Here is a 23,613-nt window from a genome sequence, read left to right as displayed (position 1 = left end):
GTCTTTCTTTGCTCTTAACCAGGGTAAGCTTTTAGGTTTTATTGTATCTAAGGATGGCATTTATGTAGATCCTGATAGAATTAAGGAAATTTCTGAAATTCCTTTTCCACACAATAAAAAATCGATGCAGTCATTTTTAGGCCAGATTAATTTCGTAAAACGATTTGTTCCAGATTTTTCACAGATTGTACTACCACTACAAACGATGATTAAAAAGAATTCAACCTTCAGATGGGGATTAGAAGAAAAGCAAGCTTTTAATGACATTAAGCAATCAATAATCAATGCCCCAGCTCTGAATACTCCAAATATTTCTAATCATTTTACATTATATACCATTGCATCCGACTTATCTTACGCAGCAGTGCTCACACAGTTGAATGATGAAAATTTGGAAGCGCCCATCTCATTCTTTAGTTCAAACTTTCAAGGCGCCGAATTGAATTATTCCAATGTTGAGAAACAAGCTTTTGCTGTGTTTAAAGCAGTCAAACATTATCGACCCTTTCTTTTAAAAACCCATACTAAAGTGATAGTTCCTTTCTCGGCAGTTAGGCAACTATTAATTCAAAAAGAATTGGGTGAAAAAAGGGAAAATTGGGTCGCGGCTCTCCAAGAATATGACCTAGAAATAAAGCCAGCGAAGATTGTTAAGGGTCAAGGTTTTTGCAGGATATTGGCAGGAGCATCTAACATTCTGGAATCAAGCGATACAGAGCAAACTCAAGAAGTTAATCAGCTAAGTGTTCCCGATTCCGAATCTCAATATGCAGATTTGATCTTTTATTTAAAGAATGGTTATGCACCTACGAACTTGTCCTACAAGAACAAAAGGGCCATTAGATTAAAAGCTAAGAGTTTTTCGATTGTCAATGATGTGCTTTTCAAAAGAAATTATGATTCTGTTCTATTAAGATGCCTTGAGAAACCTGAGGCTCAAAAGGTTTTGCAGGAGCTACATGACGGACCAGCAGGAGGACATTTTGGAGCTGATACAACAGCTCATAAAGTTATTCATGCTGGATACTATTGGCCTACTTTGTTTAAAGACGCTCATGAGTATGTAAGGAAATGTCTCAAATGCCAAACTTCCAGTGGAAGACAACAAAAACCAGCTTTCCCTTTGCAACCAGTCAACATCGAACAGCCTTTCGAACAATGGGGATTGGACATCATTGGAGAAATTAATCCACCTTCTTCCAGGCAGCACAAATATATCCTTACAGCCACCGATTACTTTACAAAGTGGGTAGAAGCAGTTCCATTAAAGACAGCAAACTTTGAGGCTATCATTGAATTTATAGATCAGTTCATCATTACCAGGTTTGGTGTTCCAAACGCTCTTGTCTTTGATAATGCTTCTTATTTCTCAGGTAATGCAATGACTGATTTCGCTATCAATAGAGGATTTAAATTAAAGTATTCTGCTAATTACTATCCTCAGGGTAATGGCCTAGCAGAATCAACTAATAAAAATCTAATCAAAATTATTAAGCAAACAATCGAAGAGAATCATAAGAACTGGCACAAATCCTTAGTATTTTCATTATGGGCCGATAGGATAACACAGAAAGCCTCCATAGGAACCTCTCCGTTTAATCTTGTCTATGGAAAAGAAGCAATTGTACCAACCAATCTTCTTCTTCCCTCTCTAGCCCTAGTGCAATTTATTGAGGAAACTCCTTCTTCCTCTATCCAGTTCAGATATGATCAAATTCTCAAACTTGAAGAGGAAAGGGAAAAGGCCAAGGTTACACACGCCAAACATCAGCAAGTCATTAAAGCAGCTTTTGATCTAGCTTCGTCTAGTCCTAAACAATTCCAAGTCGGAGATTTAGTTCTGAAATGGGACAAAGCCCATGAAGACAAAGGTAAACACTCCAAGTTTCAGAAACTGTGGCTTGGACCATTTCAGATCTGTGAAAAAATAGGCCATTCCACTTTTATACTGCAAAATTTATCAGGGGTGAGAGATTCTCTCCCTGTCAATGGTCTGATCTTGAAGAAATTCTTTAATTGAGGAGGTAACCCCTTCTCCTTATAGTTTGATAGTTTTTATAGTTTGTAGGATTTGTAGAAAATAAGGATGTGGGATATCTTCCATTGACCTTTTGCTGTAGTTAAAAGTTGTCTCGCTGGGGCACTATCAATATTTGCTTTTGGATAATAGAGTCTTAAACCAAGAGAGATCATTTCTAGGAAATTAGATATCTTTCTATTCTAAGATCGCAGTCTAACTTTTGTAAACTTCTCTCTGAACGTAGTTCTATGAGTCATGTTGGGTTTTCAAAACTGGTCTCCAAAGGTTATCTATATTAAAATAGAAGCTAATCCATCTCCAGCATCTTTAACTCTCAACTTGTCATCCATTTACTCTCAAGGAGACAGTTGTTCATCCCATTCACCAAAAGTTTATGATTACTCAGAGTGTAATTCTAAAATATAAAAGATTAAAGATAAGAGGTCTTATTACAAGCCTGCTTACCATGTTCATAGGAAAATAATTTAACTTACATTACCAAAACTGCATACCAAACAGGGTAATGGCTTGAAATTTCAAGACAAGGGGTCTCATCACGAGCCAGCTTGTTCAGTTTGATTACTACCCGTGAGTGGCATTGTCATTATCTGGCCACCAAACCAGGACAATGGCTTTTATCTTAAGCAAAGAAGAAAAGAAAATGAAATTCAAAATGTGAAAATATATTTTGAATTCATTCTGTTTAGTCACACTCTTAAGTGAATGGAACAATGGGCAACAGCATGGTTAAAAGGTAACCCTGCCGAGACTATAAACGTTTGCTGGCAGCAGAGGCTCTACCTATGATAGAGGAGTTTACTTTAAAAGCTGATTTGGAAAAGTTTTCTGTTTTACCTTTATGAACCATTAAAGACCTGTTTTAAAACTTAGAATGCATTTATTTTCTTTACAAAAAGAGGAAGTCAACAGAAGAATTCTGCTTTATTCAGAATCAATAGATATCTAGTTATATTAGAAATTTCCTTTCCCTTATAAAGATTCTATTTGAAAAAGTTTAAGTATGTTTATCAGTCCAGAGATAACTGGTTCTACCAACGAATCGCCAATTGTTGTGCCCTACAACAACCCCCCCATTTCATAACATTTTTAACCACAAATAATTAACATATGAATTGGGTCCCTTTTAAAATTTAATTGGCATTAATGAATTTGTTCGAAAAAGGTATGATAATCAAATGAATTTGTGAATGAAAGCCTTTTTGAATAAATATCAAGCAATTTTTGGTTAAGTCCAAAAAAGCAATCGCAAGATCGCATGTCACCTTGGTCCTTTCCGATGCGATATCGCTATCGGCGATCGGCGCTGCCTCTCGTAAAAACACGCTTTAAGCCCCGACTCGATGCGATATCGCTATCGGTAGTCGGCGGAATCCCATACATTTTCATAAGATGCTCAGATCTTTTCCCCGATGCGATGTGATATCGCTATCGGTAGTCATCAAATCATTTGATATACATCTATGGAATGTGTTCGCGCGCTAATCCGATGCGATGTCGCAATCGGCATTCGCCAAGATCTCTCCCAAACGATAGTATCACTCACACCCCCGATGCGATGCGATGACGCTTAACGATGACCAGAATTCCTAAAAGGTGATTGTTTCAAAGTTTTAAAGTTATATTTAAATCCGATTGACAAAAGCACATATTTCAAAATGTCGTTAAATGCAGGGATAAGGTAATGCATGCGTATTTAAAACTTTGCCCCTTCGATTTAACGAACACTTACGATTAGACCTTTAAAAAATCTGTTGCACGCTTTAAGGGGTCATTCGGTTTAATAACGAAGTAATGGTCATTTATGGAGCTGCAGGCTGTAAAATCACCATCATTGCATCTGCGGTGCCTTCTCAAATCATTAGATCCGCAGCAACTTTTAGAATTAATCTTGCCACGCTTCAAGTAATATATCTATCCCGTTATGGATTGTCGTTGTTATTTCCTTGTTACGATTTCTCTTGCATTTGTGTAGAATTCAGCTGTCGAGAGAAGCCTGATCATGATGGGGAAGAAATTCAAGAAGGATGCGGGTTCTACTGTAACACCTGTCGCAGGTCAAGTCGCTATAGTTTCGAAAAAAGGCCTAATCTCAGATACTACATGCACTGGTCTTCCTAGCACTACCTGGCAGGGTACATATAATCTGTTAGAGGCCGAGCAACCGGAAAAGACAGTGACTGAGGCTAGTGTGGATGAACAAAGGAAGTCTGAGGCAACTCTCAAAGACTTGGCCGACTCCTTTTTGCACAGAATAGCAGCCAGAGAGCAGGTCTTACCTTACACTGATGTGGTACGCTGGGCAATTGAGGAAATTACCTTCACTGATAGAACTTTTCATACAAGGGATGGAAGGATTTTTGGGTCATTCAAGCCTGATGACCTGAGGCGAATGTATCATTTGCCTGAACCGGAGCTAGCCTATAACAGAACCTTCGTGGAGAAGTTCGCGAACGAGAATGAATCACCATCCGAGCCCCTCCGAGATTGGAGGCAGAACCCAGCCAAACACAAGCATGAAAGTTCGGGTAAGTACTCCAATGCTTCTTTGGCTTCTCCCTATTGCTATGCTGGGATTATGATGTGTATATTGTGGGGATTACATGACTCCGCTAATATCCATATTGACATGGTTCCCCTAATGGAAGCGGCTGTCACTAGTACAATTATGGATTGGGCCACTATTCTGTCTGATAAGCTGGTCATAGCTGTTCGAGAATTTAGAGCCAAAACCAGAGTCACCGAAAGGAAAATCCCACCATTTTATTACTCTGCTTACATTATGGATACCCTGTGTTTTAATTCTGAGTTTCCTGTTCTCGGTTGGAGATGGACCACCCATGATCCAACACCCATTCATTTGTACCATCGAAAATTATGGAAGCCCTCTTACAAGGACCATTTGTATCAAATTTGCAATGGTTTCATGGTGCCCATTCACTATTCTATTTTCGACAGACCCATCCCAAGAATTTCCTATGAAGCTTCTTTTGACTTACCAGTCATAGCGCATTGGTTCGGGGAAGAGCATTTCACCTATATTAGAGTTTTTGGAAGCAAAGCTAGGCCGCACGTTCTCCCTCTATACATCCGAGACAAATTGTTAGCCCGGGAAATCTCCTACCAGATTATGTCCGAGGGTGTCACACAAACTCTCAAAGATGAGAAGAAGAGAGGATGGCCCTCTTTTCCTTTAAGAATTGGAGTTTATACGCTGCAGAATTACAAGCATGCAGAAAAAGAAGCAACAAAACTCCAAATGATATCCCTGGCCACTATCCCAAACAGACTCTATGATCCGAACAAAACTGCTTTCATTGCCCTGGAACAGGCCAAACTGTCAAAGATTGTCCATCAAGAAGATCAGTTTGATGACTTGTTCGCAGGTGCCGATTCAATAAGCCAAACCAAACAGCTTGCTGCAATGAGATACGAAGATGTGGCGTTAACTGAGTTTAATAAACTTAGAGAACAGAGGTTGCAAACTCTGCCTCTAGATTTATTATCCACAACCCCAGCATCTTCCTCAAGCGAGCCTGGTCAGCAGTAGGTACATCCACCTCCTGTTACAATTAAAGAGCATGATAAACAACAAGAGGAAAGGAAAAACAAGCTGCAGGCAGAGAAGCATAAAAGGGAGTAGATAGAAAGGCAGCAAAAGGCACAAAAAGATCAAGAGCAAAGAAAGCAGGAAGAGATAGAGGAACAAAGGAAGAAGGAAGAAGAAGAGAAAGCAAAGAAAGAACTGGAAGATAGGCAGAAAAGGGAATTGGAGGAGCAGCAGCAGAAGGCATTTGAAGAACAGCAGAGGGTTGAGCAAGAAAAAGAACAGAGCAAAGCCCACACAGAGCAACATGAGCAAACCTCCACCAATCCTGAATTGATTAAAGAATGGAACCAATTCGATTCCATTATCAGTGGTAAGCAAGCCTCCAAAGACTCAGACACCTCTAAAACAAGCAATGCTCCCGATACTACTTCTTCTCAGGTTCTAGAAGGAACCAGCGGCCCACCCATTTCACAGGATGTCGAGGTAATCACTCAAGACCCGTCCGATCAAATTGATCTTCAGGTGGAAGAAATTCCTCCCCTAGATATTTTCTACAGCCCAAAGCATAGAGCTGTTGTTAGGCGCTCTAGGAAAAGACGAAGGCTTGATCAACCTTCTATTTCTCCTGAGCAAACAGTCACGGGCAATGTGGTCTGGAAGGGGGAATTGGACCCCTCCGATGATCTGACTAAACTGTCGCAATTTGCGGGAGCTTATTCGGCAGCGACTATTGACAAAGCATCAGAGGTAAGTATTCTGTTGAAGACTAAAGATCATGAAATATATGCATTGCAGGCAGAAGTAATTGAGGCGAAAAAGAAGGCAGCACAGGTAGAAGAGCAGTTGCTGGCTCAACAGCAAGAAAACAATTTGTTAACCCAGCAGCTGCAAATTGAAAAACAAAGGATCGAACAAAGTGAGGTTCAGAAGGCAAAAGAATTATCGGAGGCATTGTCACAGTTAAAAGCGTCAAATGAGCTGATGATAAAATCTAAAGATGAGCAAATAGCTCAGCTATCGGCACAGCTCGAAGGTATCAAGGACGCCCAGAGTATTGACGATTTCAGAGTAGAGGCAACTCGAATAAATGGCGCATTAATATCTCAGATCAGACTCTTGTGCCGACAACTTACTGACGCTGAGTCATTATGTGAAACATCTACAGTAGTGTGTGAGCAAATAGAAAAGGCCAGGAATAAGCTAGATCAGGCCGAAGATGACATATCTGAATATATTGAGTGGCAAGACACTCCAGAAGGGAAAGCGGCAAATTTGTCCCGAATCCATGTAACGTACAAGGACATACTCTTCATGGAATGGAACACTCAGGTAATGAAAGCGGAAAGGGCAGCCTCAATATGTAAGATGGTTGCCAGCAACATGATCAATCTAGTCAACAACACACTCTATCTGGCAAACATGATTTCCCAGTGCACACCTGGAAGCATAACAACAGCAAACATGCTAGAGCAGAGAAATTACCCTGATCTGGAGAAACAAGGATGGTTAATTGCCGGAGTAAATACTTTAACCGCCGACACATACTGGCTCTTTCTGATTAAACCACACTCTCAAAGGTCAGCTCTTAACTGTTTAACAGATGCCCTCCGATACCTGATTTCCGACATTCAAGATGCCACATATGATGCCCAGCTAACTTCGCGTCTCAACACTCCACCAGAAGTAGAGTCAATGTTGGCGATATGTCAGCGAAGGAGTAAAGGCAAAGAGACCTCTGAATGAAGCATCGCCGCCGACTGCCAGATCGCCAGAAAAGAAGATGATATTTGTTAATGCCAATTTAGTAGCTTTTCAGTTTTTTTAGATATTTAGATTAGCATAGTAGTTATAGACCCTTTCATTGTTTTGGAAAGGGTCGTAAAATTTTGTAAAAGACTTAAAGGCTGAAGTTTGCACTATTGTGCTTCAGTCTATATCCTTTTGTGAAACTCGACCGATGGTTCTTGATTTTGCTTAGAAGGCTGTTTTATGCAATTGTGCACTACTGTCACTTGTTTGGAATGCTTTCTGGTTTGAAGGAAGGACCGCGACATAGTGATTAATATACTGGATTGATCAAACAGCTTACATGGTACTATTATCTGTATCTGTGCTCTTTTCTATTATATGAATTGTTGTGTTATTATCTTTGCTATTGTTGAATACATGTATGCAATATAACGGCAAATCTTCATTTCATATCACTATTGAATGTTTTGTGATTTGTTATCCCTTTTACCCATGCGTGTAGCAATGATATAAATGACTAAGTGCAGTAATTCGCTATCATCGCTCTGCATAACTAATTATGCAGAGCAATCTTAAATGGTTTAAACATCTATGCTTTAGTGTTAGAGTCATCTATATGCCTGCCATAAAGCACAGATTATCAAACACTGCACTCTACAAATTGATAAGTCCCGGGATTAGATTATAGTTATTATATTTCTCTTATAGTTTAGTTGTTCACTTATTACCACCTATATTGTAAATCATTCATCCATCCCGTTTACTTATAATTCTTGGGAAACTGGTCCCATTATCCCCAGTCGGAGCCACTATCCCAAACGGAAAAGGAGCTGCACTAAGGTCCGGACCGGGTGGTTTCCCCGATGTTGTTGCAACGAATTTCGGGGCATCAACAGTACCATAGTGTGAAATCTCCCTAAAAACCCTCCCTCTGTCGTTGATCTAAGAATTCTCTGTGAGCTAGGCTTGCAGGGTATTTCTCCTCAGGGTCTGGATAGAAATGTTATCTCCCTGAAGTCTGAGAAAGATTTCTGGCATCCTCCTCCTCGGGGTTATCTGAAATTCAACATTGATGAGGCTTCAAAAGGCAACCCGGGCACCGCTGGTTATGGAGGTGTGTTAAGGGATGAGAATGGAAGTGTCCTTTTCATCTTCCATTGTCATTTGGGAAAGGCTACTAGTAACATGGTGGAATTGATGGCTATGGATCAATGTTTAGATTTCCTGGATCAGGAAAACTGACAGAATGTGATAGTGGAAGTTGACTCTGAGATTATAATCAAATCGGTCAAGAAAATCAGCTGGGGAGCAAAGCCAGAAAAAGTCTCAAAGAACTGGAGGTTGATCCAGGGATTTCAAAGGATTCAGCAGCACCTATAGAGCCTTCGTACAATTAGCTTTAAGCATGTTCGAAGATCGGCGAACAAATTGGCGGATCTGTTGGCCAATCAAGGTGTGATCAATACAGAGAACAGGGTTGCGTCAAAATGGCATGAGTTGCCTCAGAGCAAGTTAAAAGTGATTTGGCATGAATAGGCAGAAGATGACCAGTTGGTGTTTCAAAGAAAAGCCATGGACCTGGAATCAAGTTGATTCGACCTATTCAAATGGTTACCTGTCGATTGGCTTAGAATCCTCTCTGAATGGCTTTTTGGCGGGTGAATCCTCTTTCCTTGGATCGGGAAAGAATGGCACTGCGATAGGCACTCTCGGTAGCCGCGTTACCGAGCGTTTTCCGTCTAGAATCGGCAATCCGGCTTGGGAGAGGTTTTCTGGCTATTACACGCCTCGTAGGTGGAAAACGGTATTTTCGTTTTGGTAGCGATTCCATTTGGAGGGTTACACATGGTGGTGGGGCCGATTTGAATACCGCCCCCATCACATGCTAATGTTCGGCGATTTGAGTGGGTGCGATATCATCCATGTCCGTCAGATCAAATGAAGTTGATCAACAGCTGGGATGGATCGAGTAGGTTGGTGGTCGTGTTGGTTATGAGTCGTGCTTCTTTTCCTCGCGATGTAGTCCTTTGTCGTCAGATAGGGCCCAAAAAATCAATGGTGTAGATGAAGGATACAGGTTGTTGTGTTGGCGGGAAGTGTGTTTCCCCTCTTTTTTCGGCGGGTCTCTTATGGGCACAGTTCGCTCCACTTTTCGGAGGGTTGGTGGGGCCCTTTGTTCTTAGGTCCTGCTTTTGGCTTCTTCTTGTTTTAGCTTTTAGTGGTGGAAAGGCTAGGTTTTTGGTGCAGAGACTTTTGCCTCGGGCACGATCTCAGTTGGTTCGGGGGGTCTCTCCCTTGGGCCACATCTCTATGTGGTTTGTTGTAATTTTTGTAAATTATTAACGAAAAAGAAGGTCATACTCTTGATTTAGCAAAAAAAAAAAAGAAGGTTCTTATTTTGATTGAGGTGCTAGAAGACTTGATGATGGAATCTAGTGTTTATGACAAAATCCTGACATGTAGTTGAAAGATTCTCTGATAGATTCTCCGATGTCATAGAAAAGAAGTTGATCTCCCTAAGTTAAGAGGGAACCTGGATAAAGAAAGAAGTATATCTCCCAAGTTGAGAGGGAGGACATACTATAGTCATGATGGATATATTGAAGAAGAAATTGGAGAACACATATTAAGGTGTTTTTGAAAGAAGGAAACATGGATTTGGTTGCTATATGTGAAGTAGGAACGCAAGCTGAATGATTGAGGAAAACTTTGTCAATATTTTTTTAGAAAGCCTCGAAGTCCTACTGTGATGAATTGAGAAGCAACATCAAGTTGTCTGAAAGACCCAAGAGGTTTGTATTTACTTATGTACATTTGAAAGTTTGTTAATGATTGGGGTTGTGTTTGTACAATTAAATCTCTTGGAGGTTTGATGACATGTTTTACATGCTAGTTACTGATCAATTTAATTAGGAGAGATTTATTACTAATCTTCTTGATCGGGGAAGATTTGCTGACGATTGGAATAATCGGGAGTGCTAAGGCTTTGTGTGTAAGACACACTGCATAGGAGGACATTTGTCTAACACCTTGTATTGATGTCTGGATCCCGAAGTAGGGAGGGTGGCATTGGTCATAGATGTCTAACCTTAGATACACACCTGGATCCTTGGGTTAATGATTAGCAAATAAGCCTAATGGTACCTAGAGTGGATGAAAGCTTTAGTCCATCTTAGTCCCACCTAGATAGATTGCTCTAGTTAGGAATCTAATTCATGGCACCGTGAATGCCTAAACTGTTGAAGGACCTTGGATAGATTTCATTGTGGTGCCTAAAGTATTCATAGTTCATATGTTTTGAGATCTTCCATGCACTTGTATATGTAAGTATGAATACCTCCCTAGTTAAGAGGGAGTGTTGAAGAATGTAACTAGGTTCAATCTTCATAATTGTATTTGAGTCACAATGAAATGTATTTATCAAAAGCATGGAAAATATATTTATTATTATTATTATTACTATTATTGTGACTTATTAAAGCATGGGTTTCATGCTTGGATCATCATGTTTTAGTTCGAAGTCCCCATTAAGGACTTCTAGGATTTATACTGATTCATTAGAGTCATTATATATTTAATGATACCCTTCTTGGGCTTTTGAATCATGTAAAAGGAATTAATATTGAGTCAAATAGGCCATTTGTCCTCTCCACACCAAGTTGACCTCAAGAAGATCAAGTCGACTTCAAGAAGGGTAATTCGACCTCACTAAAAGGCTATATAAATAGAGTAGTCCAATTCATTTGTCACATACAAGTTCAATCTCTAAGCTAAGGCAACTAAAATGTGCAAAGTTGGAAAAGGAGCTAAAAAAGGTTACGGAGTTCGAAAGGAAGGAAGAATACATCAAAAACAAATTTTTGGGCCATCTATCTCTCACCCAATTGAAGTATCTCGGAAGATCAAAGTCTTTATTTCCAAGTGAAAGTTGTTGCTGCTAGTTGCTGTCAAGTCGAAGTTGTTGCTACTAGGTCGAAGTTGTTGCTGGAGGGTTATCATCTACAGAAGGAGGAAAGGACTAACTTGGTGTGGATGAAGTATGTGTCTAGGTCAAGAGTCTTGGATTATCTTGTGAAACTATTGAAGGAATAATTGTTGATTGGGTTTTCCCCTAGATAGGGGTTTTTCCCTAGCTGACGGCCGATATCTGGTGTTTGTGATATTTGTGCCATTGTTTTGGTAATTGATTGATGAATAAAAGATAAAGGAAGAACATAAATATAAGAATGTCACATGTAATTATCTATACAAAGAAAATCTTTCTGCCTTTCTGATTTTCTAGCAGTAAGTTCAATTATAGGTCTACAATGGTTCTGGCTCAATTGTTTCCTTAGGCTAGGAGTAGCAATATGCACGACCATGCCTTATATAGTTGTTTGTGGCTTAGAAGAAACAATAAGCACGAACATGTTTTATACAATTCCTCGTGGCAATAGGCATGGGCATGTTTTATTTAGTTCATCGTGGCTTTGGATTCACTACAATTACACAAGTCGTGGTTTGTGGAAGCATGGCTTCAATGCTCATTGCTTGGGGAAGCATGATTTATGCGTCAAGCATTTAGGTGCCCTGTTTCATGTCAATTGACTTCTAGATGAGGGCTATTCTCTACCAGTCCTTACGGTGGTGTACCTCTCACTTATGTTTAGTTTATTGATAATCCACTTCCTTCACGTGGCTCATGATCACTCTTTGCCTTAGTTTGTGTGCTTCTATAGCCACTTATGTTTATGACCATTCGACAAAATATACTCTTTTGTAAATCTCTATTTTTTATCTAATAAACTGGTCAAACGAGATATAATAACCTCAAGATTATAAACTTGGTTACTGATTTGGTTTTCAGAAAACACTCTTTTCTATAATATTTTTTTACTAATAAAATACTAAACTTTAAACCAAAAAAACAAAAATAAAAATGATATTTATTTATTTTTAACTTTTAATTAAAAAAAAAAAAAACAAACAAAAACAAAAACAAATATTTTACAAAATTTAACACGAGACATCTAAAATACAATTGAATCGTTTTTTAATAAATAATTGAATCATTTCTTAACAAATACTCTTCTTTTTAAAGCAACTTTTCCTTATAACTATCCCAACTTTTCCTTATAACTATCCCATTTGGTGGCCACCCACCTATCCCATTTGGACCCCCACCACTGTCTCTTTCAGTTTTTTCAGTTTCCTAAATTGTAGCACAATTTATTATTTTTAGCAGTTTTTTGGGTCCAGAACTTCCGAAGCCGTTTTGAGGCCCTAGACGACGTTTTTTTGGGAAATCGGGGGGCGACATTGGTGCATGGACTGATGTTTCCCTTCCCAAAGTGGTAGTGCTCGGATAGATCTTTCTAACGAGCTATTGTCCGCGTCAAACGAAGATCGTATGCCAAAGTTACGACCCCGGGAAATTGATGTACCAATTTACCCAAACGGGGCCCACAATTTGGCATTTCATCTTCTAGGGTTAGTTTTTGGGATGTTAAGGGTTTTCCATTGTTTCTCAACAATAAATAGGCCTTCGAGCCTCATTGTAACACAGTTCAGAGGCATGTCACTGCCACATCTCTTCTCAGAGATAAGTTATCATCGCCCTAGCTGATTTATTTCCATTTTTGTTTGTAAGCATATTTCAGTATTTTACAGTAATGAAATGAAGTATTATTTCCACTGTATCTCAATATTTATGGTTTTCTCATCTCTGTATTTATGGTTATCTCTATAATTTGTTGCGTTCCTGTTTAAATCCGAATCAATTTGTGATTTTAATTTTTCCATATCTTTTAAAGAGGGTTTGATTTCTTATATTAAAAATAAAGTTAAGTCTAATAATTCTTGTGATCTTAATTTTTCCATATCTTTCAAAGAAATATCAATTTGCTGTATTAAAATTTAAAATAAATTTAACAAATTTTTAATCAATTTGTTAGATTAAAAACAAATTGAATTCAACAATTTTTCAATTCATTTTTATTTATTTTTATTTTGTTTAAAATGTTTATACTTTAACTACTTTATAAAAATTATTTTAATTATAAAAACATAATATTTAGAAAAATGCAACACATAGATATTCCATTAAACAATAAGAGGATTAGTTTCCCAAAATCTAAATGATGCAAATTGCTTTTCATTAAATAATTAAAGGACTATTTTTCCTAAATATAAAAGTTAAAGTTTGCTGGAGAAGGTTCTTGTTCCCTAAAAAAATCCTTTTATATTTGAGATTATTAACAATGTTAATTTCAACCTTTCTATATTTGAGACATTATCAATATTAGTTTCAACCCTTCTATATTTGAGATTATTAGCAATATCAGTTTCACTCTTTACTTACAACCTTAAAGTATTAATTTTTCTTCTCGACATCTAAGATTGGCCTTTTATTGGATTAGAATACACTTAGACCGATCCAAACTTTAAAATTTTGAAAAATGAATTTATTAAATGAATCAAAAGAAATTTGACCTTGACGGCTACAAAGTCTTAACAAAAGTGGGAGTCAAAGGGGAATCTTTAAGTTGATTGCAGATTCCTCGAATATTCGGGAATCTGATGAGCGCGGTCAATTTTTTTGACTACGCCCATGTCCGTCAGATTTCCAAATATTCGAGGAATCTGCAATCGACTTAAACTTACCGAGTCAAAGGTACAATAATGAATATTTTCATCTAAGAGAGAGGAGTACAAAGGTAAATTTATAGACCCAAGATCATCCAGGAGTATTCGAGTTTGAAATCAAGAAATTAAGCATTTGTATTGGATTAAGAAAAATTAAGCATTTGTATTGGATTAAAGAAATAACACATTTGTAATTTTTAAGGGTTTCTACCATCCATGTGTATTAACCAAAACCTCTTAAAACGTTAACAAAAACCTCTTAAAACGTTTTTGCACATGTATTTAGTGGCTTTAAAAATTTCTCTTTTCTCGACATCTTTAGGTTTTATGGGAAAAAAATATAGTTTAGAAACCTTATTATACATTTCCCTTTTTAACTCATATTCCCACGACACAATATTCCTACCATGATTTGTGAGTGAACTTTCTTCCATTTCATGAAGACTTTTAGATAGATGTGTGATCTAGATGTACATTCCATAAGGGTTAGATGGTTTGGTTGGATGATTTTCGTGGGGTAATTGCCACACTCGTTTAAATCCCTAACTAACTAGAGGGACTTTTTATAATTAAGTTTACTTTATTTTGTTATTGATTTTAGATTCAATATAACAATACATGGTATTAATATGAATTGGATTTTATTTTAAAGCATTAAAGTGAATTAGACACTATTTGGTTTAAAATTTAACAAAATAGTTAGATGTATGAATTTGTAAAATAATGATAGTATTATTTTTGGTTGATGGTAATTCACTCTGATGGTATACTTGAGTTAACTTGTATTTATTATAATTTTGTTTATTGTATTTAGGCATTGACAAATGTCTTCATAGTTTCAACTCTTGTTATGTGTATAACATTAATCTTACCATCTAACTAAATACCTTTTACAACAATTTTATATCAAGTAAGTGGTACGAGTCTTTCAAGCTGATGCAACTTCTTTAATGGGGTGATAAATATCATTCAATTAGAGATTTTTGTAGCTCATACAAGCAACTCCTGACATACAATATGTAGTAGCACACGCACTAAATGGCTCTCATCCTACTTATATGTTCTACCTGCCCCATAATCTATTAGAGAGATTTGAAACTTAGATGATCCCCTTCATATCACATGTTCAATGGTACAAAACTCCTCATTTTTTCCTCTAGTTCTCTTCAAATCCTATGAATGTTGCGTCTCTGAGTGCTTAAATGAAATCAAGGATGAATTCATGAATTTGTGTCACACTTTTTAGTGAAACATAGTGATTGAAAATTTGATATTTTACATTTTTTTTAAATTGAAACCCTTAAAATTCATATATGCAATGTGAATTTTGAGGCATGAGGCATGGTAAAAACATTTTGTTGGGAATTGTGTTGTCTCTTTAATAATAATATTTAAAAAAAATATTAATTATATTTAATGTGCCAAATTTGTATTTCATTAAATACTTGTCGTTGCAAATATCTAGAAAAGTTACCCAATGAATTTTGATCTCAACACTTCATTCAACATTTAATGTAAAAAAAAAATTAAAAAATTATATTAGTTTGATCTACACAAATTGTGGTGGTGCTTTTTTTATTACATTTTTTAATTATGTTTTTAGAAATGACAACTTAAAACTAATTTCATTTTACAGATCTTTTTGTTTCCAAGGATCTTTTTCTCCTCTTTATGTAAAACCAGAAATACTCTTTTCCATAGGAAACATCCATGGATTGCACATCTTTTTATAATTTTTTCGTTGCTTAGTTTTTTAAGATATTTATATTTCTCTCATGGTATTCACTACCTTGGAGTAAAAAAAGGTTTTCACAAAATTTTAGAAAAAAAATATATACAAAATATAGTATGAAATAAAAAATGACAAATTTACATGGCATTGATAGAGAATTCAATGCTAATCTACATATACCATGTCTACCACCTTTTGTGGAAGAGATGAAGGAATTTAGCCTATTGGAAATTGTAGCTACACACTGATCCATTAATGAAAAAGGTATTATAGACTTTATGTGAAGTTTCTTATGTTACTTAGTGCAATGGATCGAAAAGGTTGCAAATAACATAAACACGTAAACAAATTGAAAACACATTCAAACACATCGACACAACAAAATTTAATAAAGGAGTTCATTAGATTTCTTGGCTACGACTCTTGCTCCTTTAGCTTCTAGTGCTAACCACTTTATTTTGTCTTCAAAATGTTGTTACAGGTATGAGCTCAAAAACAATGACTCAAATGAGAAAATGGATCTCACCATTGCGTTTAGCTCAAAATTTCGAGTCAAACAAGTATAAACTTGACCATATTTGGCCACTGCGACCTCCAGACTCCTTGGAATGATCCAAAACCGCCTTTGTCCCTGCAAAACCACTCTCTGCTGACAAAAACCACCTCAGCCTGAACAAAACTACCCCGGTTTGTGCACTGGTGGTATAGCGGGTTCGACACCTGCAACTGTTTAATAAAAATTATGGTGGCTTGGTTAACCAAGTCCCACCCTTGACATGTTGGTTAGCGGATGTGTGTGAAGGCATTTGCATATATAAGGTTGGAGGTCGGCGGGTCGAAACCCTCGCCCGACACTCCCGCCATTTTATATTGGATATACATAGATATTCGCACTATATGATAAGGTTTTGGCTATATCACTCTGCTCTGTTGGTTTATACATCGAACATATGGCATTATATACCATGTTTGGCTCGGTCTTGCGGTGAATGTGGGATAATACATAATGAACTAAGGGTTTCGATGGTCATGGGGTTGACCCCAATTATCGGCCCTTTTTCCGACGACTCAAAACCCATCAACCTTAAATATAAACTTATCCTAAATCTTAACAAGTCCCAATGTAGCTTGTTCGATGTGGTCCTCTTGGCCAAAACTTAGCCATTCTGGGAGGTCAGTGGTTCGATCCTCCCTGATCCCCAAAATTTTGGAAATAAGGCCACATTGGGCAAAATCTGGGTTGCCACATGTCAGCACCAGATTGGCCCATATCAACTAATCATATCGCGACACATCACCTCCTCTGTTGATGTCATCCAGGACAAGTGGTGTATTCCCGGGACAACACGTGTCTTGCTAACATCACCCTGTTGACCATTGACTTTGACCTTTGACTTTTTGACTTTTTTGCCCTAACGTTTCGAAAAATTTGACTGGCTCTAAATTCTTCTTCCAGACTCATAATTAAATGTCATTTTCACTGTTGGAATCGTATCGACGATTAATTCAACTTGATCTGCTTTCATCTGCATTTGAAGACTTTGATCCAGAGGAAAAACTGGATCCATTTTGGATCACTCCTCCCCACTGGAAGCTTTTGGACCACCAAAAGTTGGTTTTAGTTATCGAGTAAGTGAGGATAAAGTTCCTTCACTTTTCCGATCTCTATCCATCATGCTTTAATTGGATTTTTACCTTTGAGTCCAACTCGAAGATACTCAACATTTCCCCATTGCGAAGTCCTTATCCTCTTGTCAAGAACTATGTCCTCTTATAGCTCATTGAGATACTTAAGCAAAATATCTTCAATGGAAGGTAACTATCCTTGCTCTACAAGATCTTCAATTAACGAAGGTTCATACAATCGCAAGTTTTCAACATTTACGACGAAATAGATCTACATGTAAGTTGGTAGACCTAGGCAGAAAGCATTTTCACCAATTTTGTCAAGTATTTTCAAAGGACCATACCTAATTGGTTTCAACTTTTTACCTTCCCCTTGTAGTCTTTTTTTGCTGATGTACAACCATACTTGATCACCAACTTGAAAACTATGTTCAACTCAATGCTTGTCATGCTGCGCTTTATACTTTACTTGGCTTCTTTCCAGCTATTCTTGTACTGCCTGGTGAATTTCTAGGATTTGTTCAATGAACTTGGTTGCTTTTTCCACATCATTGTGTCCATCAATTGCTATGTCTTTACCAAAGACAAAATCCAATGGAGACTTTAGTATAAAACCAAAACAAGTCTAAAAAGGAGACCTCTGAGTAGAAGAATGCTTTGCATGGTTGTAAGCATGATGCACATAACACAAATGCTCATCCAAAAGTTTGGGATGCTTGCTGCAATCTCCTCGAAGCAACTATATCACTGTCCTGTTGACCACTTCTGTCTGACCATCTATTTGCGGATCAAATGTCAATGCTCTTTTTTAACTTTGTGTCCATTAACTCCCATACAATTGACCAAAATTTCTTGACAAATCGAGAATCTCGATCAGATACAATAGAAGTGGGTAACCCAAAATGAACCCATACATTTTGAAAGAACAACTTTGCAGTTTGTTCAGATGTGACCTGTTTATTACATGGTGTCAAAATACACATCTTACTGAACCTATCCACAACTAAACACAGATAATCATGACTCTTTCTAGACTTTGGCAATCCCCCAACAAAATCCATGGAAACACTTTCCCAAGGACGAGAAGGAATTGGAAGTGAACTATACAAGCCTAATTTTCTATTAATTGGATTGCTTGTAGCACACATAGTACATCCTTTAATATATCTAGAAACTGTCTCATTCATTTGTGGCCAACAGCAGAATTTTTGTAATTGTGCAATTGTTTTACTTACACCAAAATGACCTGATATGAGAGAAGTATGTGCTTCTCTTTTTATTTTCACTCTTTCATTTTTTGGAATGCATAACTTCCCCAAATGATATAAGAGTTTGTCCTTTATGAAATAATCTAATTCTTCTACCTTCTTTCCATGACTTAAAGTTGGATATACATCCTTAAAATTTGTGTCTTGAGCATATTGTTCAATGTAACTTTCATGAATTATTGAATTATGCTCAAGTATTGTGGATGCATTTATAATTGGTCTTGATAACATTTTTGCAACCTTATTATGTATTCCCTTCTTATATCTGATAACAAGATGAAATTTTTTTAGAAAACCCATCCACTGATAGTGTCTTGCTTGTTGAAATTTAGTTTGTGAGTGTAAATATTGAAGTGGTTGATGATTTGTGTGTATGATTTTTTCTTTACCCATTGTGTAATGTTTCCACTTTTTAACACACTGAACTAATGCATATAATTCTTTATCATATGTAGGATAGTTAGCTACTGTTGATGTGAATGTCTTAGAATGAAATCATATAGGCTTTCTGTGTTGCATCAACGCTGCCCCCATGGCATATTCACTTGCATCTGTCTCGATCTCAAATGGATGCTGAAGATCTGGCAGTGCTAGTATTGGCGTTGTACTGATCCTTTCTTTTAATGTGTCAAAGGCTTTTTTATATTTTCCTCCCCACTGAAACACCTGTTTCACACTTGTCAAAGCACGTAAAGGAGCTACAATCAAAGAAACAATAGCAATAAGCTTTCTCCAATATTGTGCTGCCCCTAAGAAACTTCTAACTTCTATAGCAGTATTGGGCTTAGCCCAATTTACAATGACTTCGACCTTAGAGGGATCTATCTTCAATTCACCACCCCCTACAATATAACCCAGCTAGTTCAAAGATGTTCTACCAAATTCACATTTTGACAGTTTTACATAGAGATTTTCTCTTTTCAAAACATCTAAAACCTGCTTTACATGTTCATCCCATGTTCTACTAAAAAAAAAATATCATCTAAATAGACTATTACAAATTCATCAATGAATGGTTTAAATACATCATTCATGACTCACATGAATGTAGCTGGAGAATTAGTTAAGCCAAAAGGCATAACCATTCATTCATAGAGTCCTTTCTTTTTTTGAAAGCAGTCTTCCATACATCCTATTCTACAACTCTGATCTGATGGTAGCTGCTTTCCAAGTCCAATTTAGAGAAGTAAACTACATCTTTTAACTGATCTAACAAATCATCAATACGAGGGAGAGGATAATGATTCTTTATTGTGATTTTATTTAATGCTCTAAAATTAATGCACATTCTCCACGAATCATCTTTATTTCGCACTAACAAAATAGGTGATCCACACGGTGATGTGCTTGGTCGAATAAACCCTTGATCAAGCAACTCCTGTACCTACTTCTTTATCTCTGTATTCTCTAGAGTTGATAACCTGCACATTCAAATGTTAGGTAGTGGAGCATCTTGCTGCAAATAAATCTCGTGTTCTATCTCTTGCTTGGGTGGAAGCCCTTTAGGCTCTTGAAATAGAATATCATAATTGGAAACAACTTTAACTAGATCTGCTTTCTGTTTAGGATTACAGCCTTGGAAAGCATCGGATTTATCAATATCCTTTGCTTTTACAATCATAAGTAAAAATTGTTTACTTGAATTTACAATTCTTTTCATCTGTCCTGAATTTATGAGAGAGAAATTATCTTTGAGTTTATGAGCCCTTACAATATATTCAATTCCATCCTTAGTGAGTTGATACTTATTTTCAGTTTGATAGAAGATAGCATTTCTATCGTACAAGTATGGAATTCCTAATACAATTCCACATATGTCCAATGGGGCTATGTCTAACTCAACCTCATCTAAAAACTTTGACCCAATAGCAAAACGAAGTTTACATTGTTTCCTAACTTGTAGCTTAGCTTTATCGCACACCAACCTATGGATATGGCTTTTTATGAGGTTTTTTTTCTAGACCCAACTTCCTTACAATTGCTTCAGAAATCAAATTAACTTGTGACCCACTATCAAATAAAGTATCAATTTTAGTATGCTTGGAAATGACTCTAATGTGAAATAGCTCATTTCTTTTCCTCTCATCATTATCATTATCAAAAGAATGCAAGAAATACTTGTAGATTCTTTAGAATCTTTATCTTTTATGCTTGTAGCTGTAACCATTGTCTCGTCACCTGAATCTAATCCAAAGTCCTTTTGAATAGCAACAACGTTCTTCCGCTCTTTACTCCCAAAATTATGAGGCTTCAATTCTAGATGAAATGACCAACATTGTGCCTCATTATGACCTTCCTTCTTATAATGAGTGCATGAAGGTTTATCTTTCTTCATAGTGTTTGTTTTCTTCTCGTTCTGTTTAAGTTTCTTCTTGCCTTTATTCTTGCTTTCAATAGGTTTGGATGATTTTCCAACATCTTGGGTTACATTTTACCTCTAGCTTCTAGATGTGTTGCTTGGACTGATACATCATCTAAGCTAGTTGGATTAAACATAAGTATGGTATGCCTCAAATAACTATGAAGACAACCTATGTATTTCAACAATGTCTCTGGTGAGTCCAATGATATGCCTAATCTTAAAGCTCTCTTATGAAATTCTTGAGTATAACTTTGAACACTTTGACCTTTTAATTGACGTAGTGTTTGCCAACTCATCATTGCTTTTTGCATATAAGCCAAAGGATAAAATTGCTTTTTAATAGCAGAAACAAATTCATTCCAAGTTAAAATGATTTTACCATGCTTTTGGAGATCTACTTGTGTCTTGCCTTTCCACCATACAAGTGTGGTTCCTCCAAGTCGAAGACTAGCAAGTTAGATCTTCTTCCTTTTTGAAACAACTTTCTGCACCCTGCCATACACTTCAATTTGTCTTATCCAATTATCATGTTTTTCAGCGTTAAGTTCTCCATCATAAATTGGCAAATCAAATTTTACATCTAATTTGATCAAAGAGGATTTCTTCTTTTTCTTCTTAGAAGGACTATGTTTATGAGAAGAAGAGGATGATGATGACGATGATGGTGATGATGGAGGAGATGGTGGAGGAAGCATTTCCTCGTTTCCCTTATCTTCTTGATCTTTAGGTGATGAAGTGCTTTCATCTTTGTTCTTCTTAAACTCGTGATACATCTCTTCCACCATTGTACGTATTGTCATAAAACTATCCAAGAATTGAGATTCTGACCCAAGTGGGGTTTCATCCACCATCCTTCTTTGTGAAAAGACCCTTCCAATCTCTGGATTCGCCTCAACAAGTTCACCTTCACCTTGTTTGAGCCTCAACCTAGTAAGCATTCAAATATTCACACAAACTTGTCAAACCTTAAAAACCTTGCTGCTCTGATACCACTTGATCCATTAATGAAAAAGGTATTATAGACTTTATGTGAAGTTGCTTATGTTAATTAACGTAATGGATCGAAAAGGTTGCAAATAACATAAACACATAAATAAATTGAAAACACATTCAAACACATCAAAACAACGAAATCTAATAAAGGAGTTCATGAGACTTCATGGCTACGTCTCCTGGTCCATTAGCTTCTAGTGTTGACCGCTTTATTTTGTCTTCAAAATTTTGTTATAGGTATGAGCTCAAAAACAAAGACTCAAATGAGAAAATAGACCTCACCATTGCGTTCAGCTCAAAATTTTGAGTCAAACGAATATAAAATTGACCATATTTGGCCACTGTGACCTCCAGACCCCCTAGAATGATCCAAAATCACCTTTGTCCCTACAAAACCACTCTTTGCTGACAAAAACCACCTTGGCCTGCACAAAACTGCCTCGGTCTGTACGCTGGTGGTATGGGGGGTTCGACACTTGCAACTATTTAACACAAATTATGGTGGCTTGGTTAACTAAGTCCCACCCTTGACATGTTGGTTAGCGGATGTGTGTGAAGGCATTTTCATATATAAGGTTGGAGGTCGGTGGGTTGAAACCCCCGCTTGACACTGCCGCCATTTTATATTGGATATACATAAATATTCGCACTATATGATAAGGTTTCAGCTGTATCACTCCACTTCATTGGTTTATACATCGAACATATGGCATTATATACCATGTTTGGCTCGGGCTTGTGGTGAATGTGGGATAATACATAATGAACTAAAGGTTCCGGCGACCGTGGGGTTGACCCAGGTCGTCGACCCTTTTTCCAGTGACTCAAAACCCATCAACCTTAAATATAAACTTATCGCGAATCTTAACAAGTCCCAATGTAGCTCGTTCCGTGTGGTCCTCTAGGCAAAAATTAGCCATTTCGGGAGCTCAGGGGTTCGATCCCCCCTGATCCCCAAAACTTTGGAAATAAGGACACATTGGGCAAAATCCGGGTTGTCACGTGTCAACACTGGATTAGCCCATATCAACTAATCATATCGCGACACGTCACCTCCTCTACTGATGTCATCTATGACAAGTGGTGCATTCTCGAGATGAAACATGTCATGCTGACATCACCCTTTTGACCGTTGACCGCTGATTTTGACCTTTGAATTTTTTACTTTTTTTGCCCTAATTTTCCGAAAACTTTGACTGGTTCTAACTTCTTCATCTGGACTCGGATTTACTCGTTGTTTGCACCGTTGGAATTGTATCGACAAGCACTTTGACTTGATTCCACTTTCATTTGAATTTGAAGACTTTGATCCTGAGGCAAAACTGGATCCATTTTGGATCACACACAAACCTATAAAAAAATACAGAGATATTTTATTTTCAAGCCCTTGATAAAGGGTTTTAAAATTCCTTGATAAAGAGATTTAAAAATTATTTATCTAGGTATTTTAAAACCTTTTGATTAATGTCTTCTTAACATATATAGTTATTTTTGTTTAAAATTCTTGATCAACTTTTTAATCAATGGAGGTTTTAAGTCCTTGGTTGAAATTTTACCTCGATGGAGATTTTAAATGCTTGTTTGAGGTTTAAAATCTTAATTAAGGGATTGAAATATCTATTGAGATCAAGGGTCTACATAAGCTATATTCACGTGCATAGTTTACCAAGA

This window comes from Pinus tabuliformis, chromosome 2_2, assembly GCF_031772625.1.
Source record: "Pinus tabuliformis cultivar Carrire ecotype Pingquan chromosome 2_2, CPIR1, whole genome shotgun sequence".
Taxonomy (NCBI): Eukaryota; Viridiplantae; Streptophyta; class Pinopsida; order Pinales; family Pinaceae; genus Pinus; species Pinus tabuliformis.
Note: the sequence above shows the minus strand (reverse complement) of the source record.